Source organism: Cibotium barometz, chromosome 34 (genome assembly GCF_041138505.1).
Source record: "Cibotium barometz isolate CiBa-2024 chromosome 34, ASM4113850v1, whole genome shotgun sequence".
NCBI lineage: Eukaryota > Viridiplantae > Streptophyta > Polypodiopsida > Cyatheales > Cibotiaceae > Cibotium > Cibotium barometz.
In genome coordinates, this window is record NC_141079.1 from 33,315,219 (window position 1) to 33,337,012 (window position 21,794).

Genomic DNA, 21,794 nt, shown 5'->3' on the forward strand with positions numbered 1-21,794 from the left:
ATCCCACATGTGGTGACCAATATGTTCTCAAGCAGCCCAAGGGGATGTTCTCAGCTTCCATCTGCTAGCTGCAAGCGCATCCTGGTACTCCTAATAGCTGGTTTGCCCCACTTTTCCCAAATGGACCTTGTCACAATGCCCACCCCTGCACCACTATCAAGTATTGCAGTTGAAGCTACTTTTCACACTTCTAATGGGAGGGTAGCATTTCCTTGATCGTCCTCACAAAATTTTCCTACTTTGTTGATAGGAACTGGCAAAACATGCTTTGTCTCAGGGTGTATAGTACACTCATGGTGACCCTTTTGTAGCAATACTTGCTCTGACAAACATGTGGCAATATCATTCCACAACTCAGGTCGAAGCTTTATCAACTGAAGCAAAGGTAAGGTACAAGCCACTAGTGCTAACAAAATAGCTTGCATGATACCCATATCCATCTCCTTGGTCAACCTTTTATGCATGGAGGGTATCCTCAAGGTTTGAGAACAGTTCGCATATTCTCCCAAATATGATGGTAAGGTTTTCATTGTATGCTTACTTCTAGGAGAAACAATTGTTTGAACTTCCTCTTGGATGCTTGGGCGTCTAGAATTGTTTTCTGTGCCCCTGGTAAAATCCACCTCAGAGAATGGAGGTGAACTAAGAGAAGACATGTTCTCATTAACTTTCTCATGAACTGCTGCCCACATCCCATTTGCCATGTCCTCGTTAGCATCAATAACTTCGTCATTGCATGGGAAGGCAAGGCTAGGTTGTGGCAGAATTCCTTCTTTCAATGGGGTGTCAATTGGTGCAGACCTCTCGCTATGAGCTTGTGAGATGAGCTCACTTCTCATTTCCCGACTTGATGACACTTCTGGTATGGTTTCTAATGTTGGCTTAAGAGAGGTTGGGCCCCGAGGAATAGGTGGTGGTGGTCCCTCAAGTATTGACTGAGCTTCCCTAATGAGTTGCTGATGTACAGCTAGATTGATCTTCTCCTCAACGAGGGTTTGGGTATTCTTGAAGCTTCTTGGGTAGCTCAGATAAAGCTGCAATGCGACTTCTATGAGCATCAATGATGGCATCTAGAGTCTCATTCACCTTATCCACAAAAATAGAACCCCCAGAACTATCCTCAGTCGTACTAGCCTCCTTTTGTTTAGCACTAGGCCCAGGTTGAGGTTGATGCTCCTCATGCACTTCTTGGGATGTAAAAGTTTTATCCCTCATGTTTTGTTTAGAGGCTTCTTGAGAACTAGTGGATGCACTTTTAGTTCGCTTGTTGCGGTTCTTTTTCCTCCTAGTGGTCTTTTTTCTATTGGACTGTAGGGTCTTGTCCACTAGATTGGCCTTTGCATCCCTAGTTCGAGGTGTCTCATTAGTTTGTATTTCGGCATTTCGTGTTTGTGATCTAGTCATGACTCTAAGTGGCACAACATCCTCATTCTCAGATGAAGGTGGTGATGGAACTGCCCCTACAAGGTTGAGTGAGACCTTTGGTTGAGAGGTGCCTTCCTCATGTGGTTTCAGCAAACAATCCTTTGGGAAGTGTTCTACACAACACCCTAGACAATATCTTTCAATTGGTGAAAACTGTGGTACTGTTGTATTGGATCGAGCTGCTTGCCTTGAGCGATGTGGACAATCACGAGCCCAATGGGGTTCTCCGCACTCATAAAACAGGGGCCCATTAGTTTGGCTTCTACTTTCCTTTGCTACCATTGACCTAAGGGGCCTGGAGTCCTAGGTTGGTAGCCGCCTAGCAACATCAAAGAATTTTGTTCCCCTGGTTGAGCCTCCAGTGCTTGGCTTGGGTATACGGGACTTTCAAAGAGATTTTCCTTGGATGAATATGATGCATATTCTTCCTCCACATAGCCTGGGTTTACCAAGTCTCTACACATATTTGAATTGTCGTAGTCAACAACCCTCACAGGAGCAGTCCCAAGAGCAGGAGGTTGAGCACCAAGAACAGGTCGTGCTTGCTCTTGTGCCATCGGTGGCTTACGTTCAAATTATTATACTGTTGATGCATTTGTGGAGCCACTCCACCCCTTTGCTGCTCACGCTCCTGTCTCATTCTTGCAATGCGAGTACAATCCTGTGTGGTGTGGGTAAAGTTCCAAGCACAGGCTTGGCACCACTTTTTTATGGGTTGGTTTGTGACTAGAGGAGAAAAGGTATTACATTCTTCGGTTTTATGGTTACCGCCACATGCTCCACAAAGATGAGGACCTGTAGGTAGTACACTCCTCATTCGTTGCTGCTGTTGTTGTGGCTGCATGGGTGGGCGATAGGTTTGTCCCAATCTCCTTAATACTAGGTTAGCTATCTGGTCTGGATTTACTAGCGCGCTAGACCCTGAACTTTGGTCATCACCCCACTGATCTCTAGGTTTCACCTTAGGGCTAGAACCATCTTGGAATTTGAAGTTATCGGTGAAATCCATAGCATCATGGCAACATTCATTGAAATTTGTATGCTTCTTTGCATAGAGATGTGTATGCAGTGTTGAATTTTTTAGCCCTTTTAAGAAGAGAGAAATTAATCGACTCTGGGCGGGTTCTCATCTTCTGGGCAACGATTAATGTACTGCTTCATTCTATTTACACAGTCTCTAACACTCTCAGTCTCGCCTTGCTTGAAAGAGTAGATGTGTGCTACCGTGTCATGTTGAATTCCCATCAAGGAAAAAGCAGCAATGAATCTCTCTTCCAAAACTCGTAAAGAAGATTTTTCTGAAGCCTCTAGTGCCTGAAACCAAGCAAGGGCCTTTCCCTCAAGAGTGAGCCCAAATCCTTCAATTTGAGTATGCTTGTCAGCCACTTGCTCAGCTCGAACTGCTTGCCTAAATGCTGCTACATGGTCGTATGGATCTCCCGACCCTTCGTACTTCTTTACCAGTTTCTGAAGAGTTGATGGCCTTACTTGTCTTGAATACTCATCATAGGGCCTACGGCCTCTCACTCTCAGTGGGAATTGTTCCTCTCTTTGGTAAGATGGTCCACATGCATCCCAAATTGGTGTGGGTCCCTTATTACTAGCCTCACCAAACCCCTCCAAAGATCTTGTCACCCGCATTTCAGAAGGTGCATTTATGGGAGGCCGAGTTGGTTCCCCTACCCTCCGATTGTCATACTGAAAAAAACGTTGTTGTGGTGTGATCTGTGATCGCACTTTTGGTGTAGGACAATATCTTGGTGCTAGAGTTGGGCTACTAGCAGTTGTCCACTTTGATGTTGAGGGTCCCTCTCTAGTGAACTCTCGTAGGGGAGGAGCAAGAGTTTCTCCAAGAAAGGCTGTCCCTCCTAGTTTAGCTGTATTTGTTGAGAACACTTCCATGAATAATGGTTGTCCTTTCCACGTGAGCTCCCGAATCTCCTTCCAATCTAAGGTTCGGTATTCATTGGCCCATTTATCAACTATTCGGTTCATGTGTCCTGCAAGCTTCTCAACTACCACCACCAGTGCTAGAGGAAGATCGAGCTGTGGCAATCTAGTTGTGGCATAATATCCCTCTAACGAGTCCTTATAGACCTCTTGAAGTGGGTCATCCTGTAAGACCTTTGTCACTGGAATTTGTCGTACAAACTCCCATTGGTTCTCAACCCCCTGATCCATTTTGCTCTTGCCTTTCCTATCCCTTTCCAAATTTAGATCTACAAGAAGTAAATCATCTATGGATGGCTTTGAGGACTGGGCATTGGATGGTCCTGGCATGTCCGGCTCAATGAGCCAATCATCTCTAGACTCCCTTGCTCTGGAAAGCTTCGATAAGTCTAAGAACTCGGTTTTAGAGAGCTCCCCTAATTTGTCGACATTCTCTGGATGATAGGTGACTTCGTAGCGAACACCATCTCCACCCATGTACATGTTACCCTGGTCATTGACTAGAGGTGCTCTATCAAGTTCTGAGAAAATGTCTGCGATCTTAACAAGATACCGTTGTTGTGGATCTCTAAAGATCTCAGCTCCATGAGCATTCGTGTAGACATATTGGAGTCTCACATTGAGTGTTAATCCCATGGTGTCGGCTTCAAATGGATTAAAAGATCTTGTGGGTGTTCTATTTGGGGCTAAGGGATGACTATTTGACGGCCCTAGATTGTCCATGGACAATGAGCTAGTTGTTCTGGAGGAAAGGGTGTCGGATTGGGATTTGGAAAAGGTTTCAGCAATATCTGCCAAATTTCCTACTGATTGGGTCCCACTTTCCTGCGTAGGTACTCTAGAAGGTGCCCTAGGCCCTATGGCAGAGTCTATAAGACGTCCCGCCGACCACAAATGCATAAGGTCAAATTTTTTTGGTTTTTTATGTGTTTTTTTTGTTTTGTTTTGTTTTGTTTTTTGTTTTGTTTTATTTTTTTAAAATAAATATATATATATATATGTGTGTATATATATATATATATATTTTACCCTACCTGCAACTAAAATGAATATGTGTGGTGTAACTATCTATCTTATTTTTTTTAATGATTTTATTTTTTTACTTTTTTTTCTCTTTTCCTAATTACAAAAAATATGAATTACGCTAAAAAAATACTAATTATGCACAAAATTACAGAAATTCTAAAACAATGCAAGTTTCACTAATTATGCAAAAAATTACAGAAAAAATGAAAAATTACAAAATATGCAAAGAATATGGACTCCTAAAAAAAACACATAATTTATAGATTTTTTTTATTTCTATTTCTTTTCTTTTGTTTTCTTTCTTTTGTTTTTTTAAAACTAATAAATTTCGTACTAATTACACAAAAATATGAATTACACTAAAAAATACTAATTATGCACACAATTACAGAAATGCTAAAAAAATGCAAGTTACTTTACTTATGCAAAATTTTACAAAAAATTAAGAAATGAAAAATGGACTCAAATTAATACTAACACAATAATTGTTTTCTTGTTTTTTTTTCTCTCTTTTTTTTTCTTTTTTTTGCTTTTCTCTTTTTTTCGCTTTTCTCTCTTTTTTTCTTTTTTTTTTCTTTTTCTCTTTTTTTCTTTTTTTTAAAATTTTTTTATTGTTTTATGGTTTTTTATTTTATTATTTTTTTTCAATTAACAAAGAAATTAACAATAAATAAATAAAAAATAAAAAATAAAAAAATAAAAATATCACTAACCTTATCTCCTCGCGCCGTTCCGGATTCCTCGCCGGCACACCCACGCGCCTTCGCTTTGCTTCTGTCGGCCTTCTCCTTCAATGCCTCCACGCTGCTGCGTTGGCCACAGCAGCGCCTTTTTTTTTCTTCGTCTCCTTCCGCCCTACTGCAGGCGCCTTCTGCACTCCTTCAGCCGCCTCCAGCTTCTTTAGCCGCCTTCTTCTCGTCGGTCTTCTTCATTCACCACCTCCACAGCCCGCCTACAGCAACAACAACAGGCGCTCCCTCTTCTGTGCCTCCTCGTCGTCAGCTGCTGCAGCCAGCTGCTGGCTTCGCAAACCGCAGCCACCGCCGAAGCTCCAGCCCTTCGCTCCACGCGACCACCACGACTGCTACTCCACGCCTCAGCCGACGTCAGCCGCTCCGACGCCACCTTCACAGTCACCTCCACGTAGACCTACACGGACAGCCTCTGCTGCTGCGCTTGATGAAGACGCCCCCCACAGCGCCTCTCCACGCTTCCATTTTGCTGCCGGCCGCCTCCACCTTCTACCTCCCACAGCTCGCCTCCACTGCCTGCCGCAGCCAGCCGACCTCGCCGTTCACCAACGCCTTCTACAGGCTGCAGCGTATATATATATATATATATTGTTCAGCCGCCTCCACCTTCTTCAGCTACCTCTCACCAGCCACGTCAAAAAATACAAAAACAGAAAGCACTTAAACCTAATTAATGGCGGGATTACTCTACCGCAATGGGGTTTTAATTTTTTTGCTTCTAATCAAAAAACAGAAAACACACAAGGCGCCCTTGAGATCACACACTCAATGCCCTTGCAAACTCTACTCTAATCTACCCTAATCCACGATTTTACAATCAATGGAGCACTTAGTAAGAAGTAATGGTTAACACCCTTCACTAACTTAGGTGTGCGTTCCCCGGCACAGCGGCGCCATTATTTGGGATATCATAGCATAGCGGAGGCTACACTCCAACCCACACAGATTGTCAATCCGTGAATGCAACCCGGTTAGCGCATAGAGGCTATCCCGAATGGGAGAAGATTAGTTAACCACACACTAATGACTTCTAATCCTACTCAATCCTTCTTCAACAATCAAGCAATCAATCGTTGATTCCTTCTCAATCTAACATAATCAACGCATCAAGATTAGGCTACACTTAAGCACAAAAAATGCAACTTATGCAAAGAATCTAACATGCAAAGAGCTATCACACAAGCCTCAACTACACATCATTTCATGCACAAAAATGCAAAAAATGCCTAATCCACCTAGATTAGCAAGTGTGAAGACCACAACCTCATATCATTGAATACGTAGAGAATAGAGAGTACAAGATTGAAGCAAGAATGGAGATGGAGAGCCTTGGGAGAGCACATGAGAAGGAGCTATGGAGCAAGCTCTCTCTATGAGCCTCTCAACCAAATGACCAAAAGTCCCTAAGCTCTCAAATGAGCCACTTTTTATACAAAAACTCTAAAACTCCCAAAAGTTTCCATGTGGGATTATTGTCAAGCCCACTCCCACATTCATCTACAACTTGGAACTCTTTACAAGAGCCCTAAGTGTCTTTTTTTTTGCATCCTTGCATTGATCTTCACTCGTCATGCAACAAATCCCATCGGAACTGATGATGTAGCCCAAATACTGAACTTTCGTAACACCAAAGAGACTTTTTGGCGTTTATGTAGAGCTGATTATCTCCCAAAAGTTGCAAGACTTTCTCCACATCTTTCTCATGCTGCTCCGCAGTGGCTGAGAAGACTAGTATGTCATCAAGGAATATGAAAACACACTTCCCAATGTGGACTGCGAAAATCCTAGACATCATCTTATTGAACGTTGCGGGTGCATTTGTAAGCCCAAAAGGCATGACTACGAACTCGTAGTGACCACGTTCTATCCTGAAAGCTGTTTTTGGAATGTCAGCTTCAAAAATGCGGACCTGATGGTAACCACTCTTGAGGTCGATCTTAGTGAAAAACTTAGCACCGTCTAAACGCTCCAAAATGTACTCTATCCTGGGCATAGGAAACTTATTCTTGATAGTGAGTTTGTTTAATGCCCTGTAGTCTACACAAAGGCGTGCAGACTTGTCCTTCTTTTGGACAAATAGGATAGGTGCAGCAAATGGGGAGGAAGGCCGAATGAATCTGGCTCGAAGAAGCTCAGATAACTGCTTTTCCAACTCACCCTCTAAAGTCTTGGAAAGACGATAGGGAAACCTGCTAGGAGGATCTGATCCAAGGACCAAATCGATGTGATGGTCCTCAAGGCGAGAGGGTGGGAGACTGGGCGGGAGATCATCCCTAAGCATAATGTCTTGGTGTCTGGATAGGAGGTCTGCTAACTGAGGGACTGAAGATGTAAGGGATGCTACTAATGAGGGAGGGGCTGTTTGACCACGAACATAAAGGAGTGCTCCTTTTGCTCCCTTTTGCGGATAGCTCGTCTGGATTGGAGATGTGAAATCAATGGGATGCCAAGAATGCTTCTATCCCCCCGAATCATGACAGGCTCAGGAAAACCTTTACAAATAGTAAAAGTGTCCTGCTCCCAATTGGGAATAGGCTCATACTGACGGAACCACTGAATTCCTAAGATCATGTCACACCCTAAACAGAGGGGAGACGATGAAATCTCGTTGAAATGAGGCCTTGTGAACTTCAAAGGCAAACTGCTGTGCCTTATGGGAAATGTGGGTGCGAAGACCAGGTGTAAACCCGTCCACATCCAGATGATATGGGACTAAAGTGCAGTTCAATTTATTAGCCAACTCGGGAGAGATGGCGTCTTCAGAACTACCCATATGGAAAAGGACTACAAACTGTCGGCCCTGGGCAGAGCCATAAGCTCGGATGAGGCTCTTCTGAGCAGCATCGCTCTCGCCCTCCTGCTTAGCATCAAATACCACGGATGGCATAGGATGCATGGAAGGTAAAAGTTGAACTGCATTTGAGGTAGTAGACGGGGCTGGAGGAGCTGGGGAGGCTGTGGCAATTGTGGCAGAAGGTGCTTTGGCAGCCTGTGTCGCTTGCCATTTGTGGCAATCCTTCTTACCATGCCCTATAATATGACAGAAAAAACATCTATTTTTTGACTGGTACTTCCTTTGCTCCTCTGGAGGAAGATAACCTCCAGTAATGCCTGCTCTTTAGCCTTTTCATCAGGGGTTTTCTTAGGTTCTTTATCCTTCTTACCCCCTGAACTGGAGCTATTACTGCTGTCCTTCTTAGCATCTTTAGAAGATGTGTTACCTTTCCCTGTCTGTGCAGCTGCTGATTGCTGCTGCTGGGGTTTGGTACTGGACTGAGATGCCTGCTTGGGCTTGCCCCCGTTGAGCTTCATTTCTTCATTCTGAGCGAGAGTCAGAGCCCGGTCATATGTACTTGGTTCAAAGTTACGAACTGTGAACCGAATGTTGGAGTCCAATCCACGAATGAATTGCTGAGAAAATTGAGGAGAGCTACTGATACCTCAAGTGTATGGCCTCCTTTTCCCGTTGGTGTTTGAGTAACATACGTTCTCGATCAAGCTCACGTTGGTGTTCTCGAGCGACGAGGTCTGACGCCGGTCTTCGTCGATCCTGCGTTGGGCTTCCTCATAGTCCCGTCTTTCTTCTTTTTCTCTTCTCCTTCGGGCCTCATCCTCTCTCCTTTGTTGTTCCATCTAAAAGAAGAGGGAGATGTAGTCGGGTGCTGCTGGAGGTGTAGAAGGACGTGCTGCTGCTGCCTCCAAGAGTTGGAGACGCTCCATGAGCAGCTGGTTCTGAGCTCTAAGAAGAGCTATGGTGTCTGCTGTAGGCGGAAGAACAAGGTCTCCTTCGGGGGAGATGTCTTCCGGCTGATGAGTACTCTCTCCTGTAGACATGATGCTAAAGTCGATGGTCGTGTGCCGGAACGCAATCTAACCATCCAAGGATGTCCCTACGCTAGGATGCGGTGTGTGTGGACTATCTGAATCTGATACCAATGTGATATGCAGCGGAAGTCTTTGTATTGGTTGATCCTGTCACACAAATGCTCACACCGTCTTCTGTATCCTGAGTTTCGTGAGTTTAGCAATCCATTTTATTACTTCAAACTTTAAAGAGATGAGAGAGAGAGATATGAGAACTGTACACTAGATTGGGTCCCGAATTACCCACTGAAGGGCTCCCTATCCCGATAAAACGAGATAGTATTTGCTTTATTTCTTTAGAGAGAATGACTTTGGACTGTAGATAAGCCAAAGCAAGATCTCGGAGGATCGGAGAGTGGCTAATCTGTACACTGCTGTAGAAACACCTTGATGACTTGATCTCGAGCCTATGCACTCTTCCCAAGGGGATGAGGAAGGGCTGCACACCTGAGGCTGAGAGAAGAAGAAGGTGGACTGTTCTACACTATGTTAGAATGCTGAAAACACGTATGAATGCTGTGTTACCTTCACCAGATGACTGCTGAATGTGTGGATGATGCATACAAGGCTGGAGACTGATGCAAACAGCAGATTCAGGGCTGGAAATTGCTGTAGACTGAACCTTCAGGGGGCTGGAAACTGCTGTGGACAGAAACGCTGAAGTGTAGAGGGGCTGTGGACTCAAACCCATGAGAAACAGGGCTGCTAGGCTGCTGCTATACGGCTGGAACAGAAATGCAGACTGCTGTTGTACGGCTGTGCAAAAATGCAGGTATATGCAGGCTCAATCTGGCGTTAAACTGAGCTGAACTGTGGACTGGCTTATGCTTAATTAGGATGTTTTTTAAGTATATATCTCTCTCCCCCAAAGAATGGTCATTCCTATGACCAAATCTCTATTCAAATGATGCTTCTCATGGAGAAATTCTTAATTCTAAAATCAAACTCTATGCTAGTCAAGCTAGAGGCCAAGCTAGAGGCTAAAGAAATGGCTTTTTAATGCTTTTACGCTACATAAATTATGATGAACTTATGATTTAGATCCACAAATTGGATTTAGATCTATTGATAGTTAATCTATCATAATTATATTACTAAGTTTTATTCTTTTCAAAATTATTAAAAATTATTAGTAATAGTAGCGGAGCTATGGTAAAAATTTTAGAAATTAATACATAAGTCATTTTTATGCATAATGTGAAAAGAGGACTTCCTACCATGTTCTAGGATTAGTCATCCTATGTTAAAAGAATAATTCTCATCATATCCATGGAAAATTAAATTTTAATATTTATGCATAAATAGTTAATTAGAGAAAAAGATAAATTTTTAGTAATTTTATTTTTATGATAAAAGAGGAATTCCCATGATAATGGAGATCCATGTATTTCAATGGAGAAAGAGAAAAATAGGTATATTAAAATAATAAATATTTTTATTTAAAATTAAAGAGAAATTTTAATTAAATTTACTTTTATGCATGAATAAATTTAAATGATGAAAGAGAAATTTCCATCATATTTGGAATTCAATCATTTAAATGAGAAAAATGGAGTTCTTATTTTATTTTTATGATAAAAGAGGAATTCCCATGATAATGGAGATCCATGTATTTCAATGGAGAAAGAGAAAAATAGGTATATTAAAATAATAAATATTTTTATTTAAAATTAAAGAGAAATTTTAATTAAATTTACTTTTATGCATGAATAAATTTAAATGATGAAAGAGAAATTTCCATCATATTTGGAATTCAATCATTTAAATGAGAAAAATGGAGTTCTTAGTATAATGGAATTAATGGATATTTTTATTTAATTTTAAGAGAAATTTTAGTTTAATTTATTTTTATGCATAAGAAAAGCTTAAATGATAAAAGAGGAATTCCCATCATATTTGGAATTCAATCGTTTAAATGGAAAAAGAGGAATTCTTGGTATATTTGGAATATTGAATATTTTTTTTAATTTAAAGAGGAATTTTAGATAGATTGATCTTCAACGAGAGTCCATCTTGATAAGTGATTATATTACCAAGTATTATGGGCTAGGAACTATTGAAAAGGCCCCTGTGTGGACAGGTGGTGAGCGTTCTAGTTGCCAATGATGCCATAGATACTCTGATAAAGGAATGATGGAAAATTGAATCAACCGGATAAATTGGAAGATTGTGATCAGTGGTACTATGGTTTTATTAAAGGATTGTTTTTGGTTGAATCTGTAAAAAGGCAATTTCATATTGGGTGTGTAAGTGGTGTGACTAGTTTTATAATTGCATGAACTTCTGGCTAGGGGGCCTTGGAACTCTTTTCGGAGGCTTGAATTGAGTGCTAAATTCAGGGCTGAATGATGCTGAAAGCAGGCGCCTAGGGCTGGCTGAAGCTATGGTTCTCAAGGGGCTGGAGAAGAAAGCTATGGTTCTCAAGGGGCTGGAGAAGAAAGCTTATGGTTCTCAAGGGCTGGATTAGTCTTGGGCTGAAAGCAAGGGTGAGGAGAGCTCTTAGCACAATGAAGACTGAATGAGGAAAAGAGGCTCTAGGCAAGCCTATTTATACTAACTGGAGGTTGGTCATTTAATGAAGTTAATATTTATAAATGCCCAATAATATAAATAATGCTAAATAAATACTAATAAATATGGGAAAAATACCAGATAAATCCCAATAAATTTCCTAAGGCTTTGGGGATGTTCTAAATGATGCACAGGCATATGTATGCATATTATGCAAGATGCAGAGTGCTTTCTGATGCAAACCCTAAGGCTTCTACTGACTCTACATGCATGAATGATTCTCTCCAAGGGGGTTAAGGGACTTGACTGACTGACTGACCCACTAAGGCTGAGGAATGACCTACGTAGCTCGTGCCTGGGACTGAGGATGTACAATGGGGTCACGGCGTACGACAATTATCATCCTATTGGGTTCTAAAACTGTACAACTGCTGCACTTCTGATGATGAGCCATCTTGTCACCATGCACTGAGTGCAGAGTGCATGTGACATCTAATGAGAGGTGGACAATAAAGTGAGGAGAGAAATAGATGATGCAACTCACAAAATGACAAAAGTGACACCTTATTCAATTCGATATGGTCAATGGCCGAGGTTTCCTAGCAATTATTTTGAGAGTTATAAGGCAGAAGAAAATCAAAAATTTGTGCAATGGTGTTTGCCATATATATTGTGTGAAGTAAAAAAGGTATCCCTAAGAAATTCTAGACTTGGGTCTCTTGTTCATAGATATTGCCCAAGCATTTTATAACTACACTCGTGATAATGGATGGTCACAAGAAGAAATTGACATTATAAGAGTCATGCTCGCTTCTTGGAGAGTAAGGTCAGAGGAGCTCATCGAGCCAAATTCAACCCCATTAGAGCATGTTGTAGGTATGATGAATAATCCTTTCACTTATTATTCTTTCACTAGCATTCCTTTTACATTCATACCTATAGTAATGATGCTTTACTTTGTGATGTGTGGATATAGGTTCCGGAGAATTATTGGATGATATTTTACGTCATGGTAGCCATGATGGATTTTGGTGTTATATATATGAGCGTACAAGGAATCACTGGCACTTTATTTCCTACACTCAAGGTGGGTGATTCACAATGTCAAGCGTATTAATAATGATGATGTGCAGCGAGCTATAGGACAATTTTATCACGTTGAGGACACACTAACAATAGACATAGGGTCGAGCAGAAAGAAAAGCAAGACAACAAGTACAGAATTTCACTATGATGTTTACAATAACATCTTTGTTCATATTGAGAGACTACAACAAGCTATGGTGAAGTTCTATGGTCTTTCACCAGAAGGTGAGAACTTACAATTGCTACTATTCATGTTTGTTAGTATAAAATGAAGATGATTATTTTGTTTTGAATATATTCAAAAAGATGTTGATAAACTTTTGCACCAAAGAATGTTCAGCGAGTTTCATCAAGCTCTTTCTACTCCAGATGGATACTTAGTAGATAAAGATGGCTATTATGAATGTCATGAGTGGCATGCATTCGGTATTATGCATGTATCATCCATTGTAAAGGCCACAAAGAATTATGGACCTTATCTACTATGAATGCCATACCAAGTGGATGCCAAAGAGCAATTCATGAAAAAGGTATTGTCATTGCAGGGAGGAAGAAGCTAAAATATAGGGATACAACCGTTGAAGAAAGAAGGTATACTGAGCAGTATTTAAACTGGGGGATTGAGAGAGTAACAGAATATAAGAAAGTCCTATTTAAGGGAGAGGTCTATAATATTGGGGATCAAGTTGTGGTGAAATGTGATGAAGATGTAACATTAGTCTCCATGGTGGGATATTGGGAAGCATGCATAACATCTCTTTTCTCATTTCAGTGTAATGGTGAGTTAAGGCTACTTTTTGGAGCCAGTTACTACAGGCAATGTATTGTGGTTGAGGGAGGATTTGAAAGGTTAGATGTTGATTATACCACTGGCATGAGTGTGTTACAAAATGTGTATTTGCCATACACATGGGATTTCATAAGGCCTATTAGTTCTTTACTTCATAAGTTTATTCCTTTTCAACATGGCAAAAAAATCATCGCATATGAGATAAAAGACCTAAGATTGAGAACACGCTTGATTCAGCCAAGCTGTGTTGGATGCATTCCACCTTGGCTAGAGGTGAATGATATTGTTCAGTTGAAGCCGAATTTTGATGTATTATGCTCCTCAACTGATCTAAAATATGCAGTTATTCGAGTAGTGAATTACACAACAAAACAAGTGAAAGTAGCATGGTTAAAAATGATTCATAATCAAGAAAAGAGATGGAAGGTAGAAATGGAGGACAATGATTGGAAGGATTGGTGGTTATGTGTATCTATTAATGATAAATGGAAAGTTATCAAAACAAGGAGCATGATAATAGAGGGAGAAGCAAAGGTAGTTCCAATCATATGGCAATCGTAGCTCAGTTTCTCATCAATGGTACTTTTGGAACTTAAGCAACTCTATGAATCGTTGGTCTGTTTCAATGTACAATGAGTGTTTTTTATCTTATGTCATTTTATTCCTTATAGTTTTCTATTGATGTGCTTGCATGTAATATGTTCTCCTTGGATTGAATTTATGTAGGTTGGAGATGGCAACTACGAATGTGGACATGCAAGCGAAAATGATGTGTGAAGATAAAAATTTCTTGGGTCTCATGAGCACAATCATAAAGGATATTCAAAGTTCTCCAACCTCAAAGGAAGGTACACACGTTTTAATGATCTTAAATGTTGTAATCTTTTATATATAAAGATATACTAGTGTGTTTGTAATTGGTTTATGCATGTTATGCAAATTGTTTTCTATGTCACATGGTTATGCAGGCAATGGGGAGATTAAAGATAAGGAACCTCCTTTTTCACATGCTCTTGGCCAACAAGTCTTAGCAGGTGTTAGTCCTACACCTACATATGATGAGGTGTTTCGAGCACCTAGATTGGTGAGAGTAGAGACCAAAACAAGCTCTATGGGAAAGAATTATTAGAGAAATGCTTCAAGGATCAACATGCCATTTTGCTTGGCAACTACCGCCTTGTATGAAGGTGGTAGTTGGAGTTGAGACTCCTAAAGATCTTCGCCATAACAAAGAGGCACAAGAAAAGATCAAGAGAATTATTTGTGAGCATCATCATGAGATTGCAACTCTAAAGTTCATTTGAGCTGAATATGTTTGGTTGGAGGAAGATATTTATAGATGGTGGGTCTTAGGTAGGTCTTGGTAGACAAGAAAATAGAAAGTACAATAAGAAGAAGAGTATCAAGAACAATGTAAGTGTTAATGTTTATGCTTATTAGAAACTAATAATTGGATTGATAATTTTAAAACTAATCTAATGCATATGTTTGGTTGGAGGAAGATATTTATAGATGGTGGGTCTTAGGTAGGTCTTGGTAGACAAGAAAATAGAAAGCACCTTGCAAGTTAAATAAATTTTGAGGGTTCAAAAGGCCGATTTGCAATTATGATGGATTAATTTCTCTTCTAGGAAGCTTATGTGAAGGTTTTTTTTTGGGGGGGGGCGGGGGGGGGGGTATTTGTTAAAATTTTTAAAATTTTTCTTTTTCTTTTTCCTTATTTTAGCTTATGCCAATGCTCCTTTTTTTCTCTTGTGATAATTTCAATGTTTTATCTTATTGGATTCTCTAACTAAACACAAACCTTAGTGAATCGTTTATTGTACTTTTTTATTTGAGATACTTACTACAAACTTTTTATTTGAAGTTAGTGCACCAAAATGGGTACTCTTCTTCCTTACATAAGAAGTGAAAAATGCAAGGATCACCTTTAGCAATTCTTGGTAGGACAACCTTGTTGCCTCCTTTGATGTCACCATAGAGGAGCTATGCACTTAGGTAAGGAGAAAAGAGGGATAAAGTTATTGAAAGCTCTATCTCAACCTCAATATGAATGTGATTGCAAGAATGGGGGAGAAAAGGAGATTAGGAAGGAGAGGACAAAGAGGGGAGAAAGCATCATGACTTATACCCTCACACACATAATCCACTAGAAATAAAGTAAATATCATTGCTCATAGACTCACACACAATTCACAGCAATCAAACAAACATCATCACTCATACACTCACACATAACCCACTAGCAAGAAATTATGCATAAAGAGAGAAGGTAAACATACAAGCAAACATCACCACAAAAGCACAAGGCTAGACTCAATTGTGATAATGGCATTATGTCTTATATAGAAGCCTCATACTTACAATACTAACCACCTAAGTAATGTCTGGGACACAAAAGTTAGAATAAGCCAATTTCCTAGGCTATGAATATATTACCACTATTACACAAATCATAAGCTTACTATTCCAATGATCATCCAACATTACACAAGCCATAAGCTCAAAGGTATCCCAAAATCTAATACATCAAGTACTTAGCATGGCAAATACAAAAAAAGTGACCTAAAAGGTGATGTTGCAATGTCTAGAGTAATGTAAAAAATTGTGGTTAACATAGATCGACAACATTCCTCTGTTATCACCCCTTTGACCAATTAACTATTGTTGTTTGACCAATTAACTATTGTTGTTTGACCAAGTCAACGATGTAGAAATTAAGAGCTCTTTAGTTTGTCTAGAAGCTAATGGCATGTACTATGCACCCATATGCTCAAATCTCATATTTAACTTCTTGTTGTTTACTGCACTTTTTGCCTTGTGGTGGTGAGACTTACTAGTTGGAGATGCAAATGGTGTTAGAATGGAGCACTTGAGGGCTCCAAATGTAGCCCTTGGAGAGTAGAATAAGGATTTATAAACCACTTCAAAATATTCCTAACCCTTTTTGACTGGATGATGGTTCTATATTATAGTATAAATTATCAAAATTGTTTCCAAATGTAGGCCTTGGAGAGTAGAATAAGGCTATATAAACCACTTCAAAATAGTCCTAACCCTTTTTGATTGAATGATGGTTTCATGTTGTAGTAGAAATTTTCAAAATTGTCTCCACTTTCTATCCACTCCTTCCCTTTACATTGGCAATGCCTCGGAACCATTTAAAAGCATGCACCACATCAATTTTCATCCTTGAGTATCCAACACTAACCCCAAGTGCCATGCACATGTGCTTTTTGCAAAACTTTTAGTAGCATTTCCTTTTTTTTGCAACGAAATCTCAATGTAAACTCAAATGAATTTCAATTGCAATGCTATGTCCACTGCCAAAACTTGCCACATTAAAATATATCAATTGTCTCCACGTGGAAGTTTCCCATCAAGTACCTAATCCCTCACCGTATCGCTTTACCACGGAACAACTCATGGCACGATGAGTTCAAGCCATGCTCCTCCCGGTCTCTCCTCCATATATTGGGGTATCCTCACACATCACTAGTGTGACTAGAAACGAAGAGTGTAGTACAATGTGATATGAAGAGTGATTGAATCTCGAATAGATGTTACAAATTGATTTCAAGCATCACTCATGCTCTTACAAATGTTCATATACTTTAATCATGTACATGCTCTTACAAATGTTCATATACTTTAATCATGTACATGCTCATCCATGAATCTCCCAATGATCTCAATACATCAAATGTCCATAGGATGCCCTTACCATGGCATAAGATAAGCGTAGGCAATCCAACAAAGCATCATTTCAACATAGATTTTACATCAATGCATGAGTATCATGAGGACTCTCCCAAAAGCCCTTGATTGGAGATGCCAATCATGATTCAATCTTACTAGATATAGTGTGAATCATGTAAGAGAATCATTAAAATCAAGGCCTTAACCATTCCATTATGTATAAACTCCATCATGAAGCTTGGTATAATGGCAAGATTGTTAATGTAGCATCCCAAATTTTGCATCAACTAACAAGTAAATGATCATTTCTTCTTCAATGTTTGAAGATGATGTAATGCAAGAAGAATCTCTACATTCTTGATAAGATAAAGCTTAATGACATGGAAGCTTTCCATTCTTGAAGTTAAAGGATGATTCAAGGCAATTTTTTATGAAATTTTTTCCAATCAATAGAAGAGAGCTCATTGATGATTTTTTATGAAATTTCTTCCAATCAATAGAAGAGAGCTCATTGATGATTTTTGATGACTATGGCTTGAGTGAGTTACAAAACCTAGGCACTAAATGAACTTTTGCAAGTGAAATGGGTGGCCATTACAACTCCCTTCTCACGGGGTCGGTGCATAGTCGCAGTCGTTGTTCGTCACTCTTCACAGTCGCAATTGTCATTCTCGATACCACACAAGCTTACTATGATTACCACACCAAACCATGCAGTCGCAAACCCTCGCAGACTCCAAACCCTAAAAATGCAAGCGAATGGCGAAGAGAGCAACAGGCGCTGGGTGTTTTTTTTATTTCTTTTCCCTTTTTTTTGAAATGCGTTCACATCATCATCCCCAAACATTGGCCGAGCCATGTCTAGGGTGCCCATGGGTTAACAAACTTACCAAAACCACACAAATCATGTCTAGGGTGCCCATGGGTTAAAAATTTTATCAAAACCACACAAATCATGTCCAAAACCCCATGAAATTGATCATTTCTCACCTATTTGATGCCCGTTTTGCTTTCAAGCTCACCATAGCTTGGGTTCTTAACATCAAACTTGATCATCCTCCATTCTTGCACCAAAGTTTTTCAAGAAACGTTGGGGAAGTTTAAGAAGATCAAGAAAATCAAGAACTCAAGAAAAATCAAGAAATCCAAGAATTTCTCAAATTTTCTTGAAACAAAGATGAAAATGGATCAATACTATGCTCTAATACCAATGAAAGAAAATAACTACCTAGATTAGCCTACTAAACATGGATTAACAAGAAAACATAAGGATTAGCAAAGGTTTAGGGAAAGAGAGAATGATTTCTCATTATAAAGTGATTATCAAGGTTACCCCTCAATTATGGCCTCTGCTGGTATAGATATATGACCACCCTTTTCACACTATGATTAATAATGTACATGGGCATGATCAATTGGTCTTGGCCCCATTATTACATATGAGACCACACCACTTTGTTACAATCACTTTAGCCTTAATTTTTTTAAGTTGGACATTACCTTACACACATGTAGTGTCTTCTCCCTCTGTCTCTAGAATAAGATTTTCTCTCATGAGAATTAGCCCATTCAATTTCTTTTTGGCTTATTTAAAATTTTTGAGGATCATTTTATAAAATTCCTTCTAGTTTCAAGGCTCAATTCATCACCTTGGTTTAAGAAAATTTCTACCCTTATTTAGGCTTAATTACATCGAGTTAGTGCACACTTGTGTAGAAATGTGCACATAGATGAACATGTCATCTTCTTTCTCAAGATATTAATCTCAATAAACTTACATCAAATTTTCACATAACTCCCACTATTAATTATTTTAGATTAATTCTATTTCTATATGACCATTAATCACTAATCTTTGATCTTCTCTCTCTAGTTTTGTTAGGTTAGCTATCCTATCTAAATAAATGAGATGATGTACTAATTTATTATCTAATTCAAGGTTTAGATTAATCATCTAGCTAGGGGCACTCCAAGGTTAATGATATTTAGATTAAAGAGTCAAGGGGATTCATTGTTTACATAATATGCATAGCCTGCACTTAGTGATGGTATACTAGTTATAAAGTCCATGCTTATGCATTCCATTTTATCTATGGAATGTTAAGGGGATGCAACTTCCTAGTAGGAATCTTCACTCTTTCAACTTTAATCTTTTGACATGTAAGACATTACTGTATATGATTTAATATATTGGTTTTTAATCGAGGCCAAAAGTAGTTCCTGTTGATTTCCATGAATGTATTTACATATCCATTGTGTACATCAATAAGAATATTGTGATCTTCAACTAGGATCCTTCTTTTAAAATCACTCCTTTGAAGGACACACACACAATTGTTCAAATATAAACAATCATCTTAAACCCTATATCCTTGAGCTTTTTGAGGGGTCTTGCTTTCCTAATTTAACAAAACTATAGTTGGGGTGAAGAAATCATTTATCATGATCTCTTCTTTCATTTCAAGAAGCAAAGGGTTGGAGATCATAATTATTGAACTAACAAAGGAACCTTTTGACTAAGAGCATCGCAACTACATTCTTCTTCCCATACCTGCATTTTATCTCAAATTAAAACTCTTACAAAGTATCCATCTTCTTTGATGCATGTTGAGATCCTTTTGGGTAAATATCCATTTTATACTTTTATGGTTTATCACCAAAGTGAATATGTGTCCAAGCAAGTAGTCATGCCCATGTAATTTCAATGCATTAGTCAAGACTGGAAACCATAGGTCAGCGGTCTTGAATAAGAATTCCCCCAATTGGAAATCCACTTGCATCAGTAAAAGCAATTTCAACATTGGGCTAGTTACGAAGGCAACTTTGGCTTGTCAAAGACACTTTGATACATTGGAGTTCATTTAAAAGCCATATTCTTCTTGAGAAATGCTGTTAAGGGGAGGTAATGTTGGCATATCTTTGAATAAATATGCGGTACCAACCTATCAAACCTAGAAATCCTGAAACTTCTTTCATAGACTTAGGCTTTAGACAATCAATGTGATAGCTTTTACTTTGGCTAGATCAGTTGAGATTCCATCCTTTGAAACAATGAATCCCATATATTCAATGCAATCAGTAAAAAGAAGGTGCATTTACTATGTTTGGCAACAAACAATCTATGCTTTCTTAGGATCTCTAAAACTTTACAAACATGTTTTTCATGTTCAGGAGCATTCATCAAATAAACCAGAATGTCATCAAAGAACATAAGAACAAAGTGATCTAAATACTCCCTGAAGATTTCTTTCTTCTATTAATTAGGGGAATAAGTAAGACCAAAGGACATTACCATGAATTCGTAATGTCCATAACTTGTATTGAAGGTGGTTTTTGGAATATCTTGTTCCTTAATTCTAATCTAATAATACTCAGATTTCAAATGAATTCGTAATGTCCATAACTTGTATTGAAGGTGGTTTTTGGAATATCTTGTTCCTTAATTCTAATCTAAAAATACTCAGATTTCAAATGAATATTTGTGAATATCTATAAAGACGATCCAAAAGATTGTCTATGCATGGGATTGTATATTTATTTTTTATTGTGAAACTGATTCAACTATAAGATTTTGTCATTTTTCTTTTGAAAAGCACACGAGCGCCCCAAGGAAATACAGTGGGCTAGAGAAACTTCTGTTCAAGAGCTTTCTCAATTGTTCCTTAAGCTCAATGGCTTTGGGAATAGACATCTTATATGCTCTCTTTGTAGTAGGTTGTGCTTCTGGTATCAACTCAATTTCATGGTCCACATCACGAATTAGAGACATATTTGTGATATCCTCTTGAAATATATTACTATATTCACTCAACCACTCAGGCTCTTCAGAATTTGACTCCTTGCCAATTGGAATAAGCTTGATAATGTAAATTGAATGATTCTTTCTCAGGCCTTTAAGCATTGTAGATTTCTTTACAAGTTATAAGGTAGGAGCTCCTATCACTCCAATCCCATGTACCTTTTTCTGGTGGATATCCAAAAAGACAATGGTCCCTTTGTGGCATTGAATATAGGCTTGATTTTGGGTGAGCCAATCTATTCCTAGAATACCATCATATAATCCAAGTGGCAAAACTTTGAATCTACATTCAATTTCATTGTAATAAAGAGAAAATTGAATGTTGTTTGTCTCATGGTGGTGGGTGAGAAGCATCTTTCCACTAGCTAATTCAACTTGCATTGGTTTACTGCTCTAGTCTAGATTTAACTTTCAGATTCAGAAGTCGGCTTGACTGATGATCAGTGCACTACTCTAAGCCGCTCTTTGAAACTCCGCCACACCACCATGTGTAGCTTGTGTTCCTTGATCATCAACCTCTTATCTGCTGCTTCATCGTCGCGCTGACAAAAATCCAGTGCTTTGTTTGGACTTCATCTATCCTTGCTTTTGTCGTGGCCGGCTTAGTACCATTGCGCCTCCTTTAGCACAGTCCGGCTAGCCACTGCACGCATGTAAGAGAGATCACCATCACCATGCCTTGCAAAAGCGGTATTGAACCACCTTCGTCATCCACAGAAGCCACCCTGGGTATCGAGGTCGCGTGGTCACCAAGTGTTGGGGCCACAGCCCCTACAGGGAACTTGAATTTGCATACAATAGTAATAAGCGTTTGGCGACAGGCCTTAGTCCTTTTACGCTTATGTATGGTTTTTGACCTTGGTTCACCGGATTGCAATAGGATTGGGTAAGA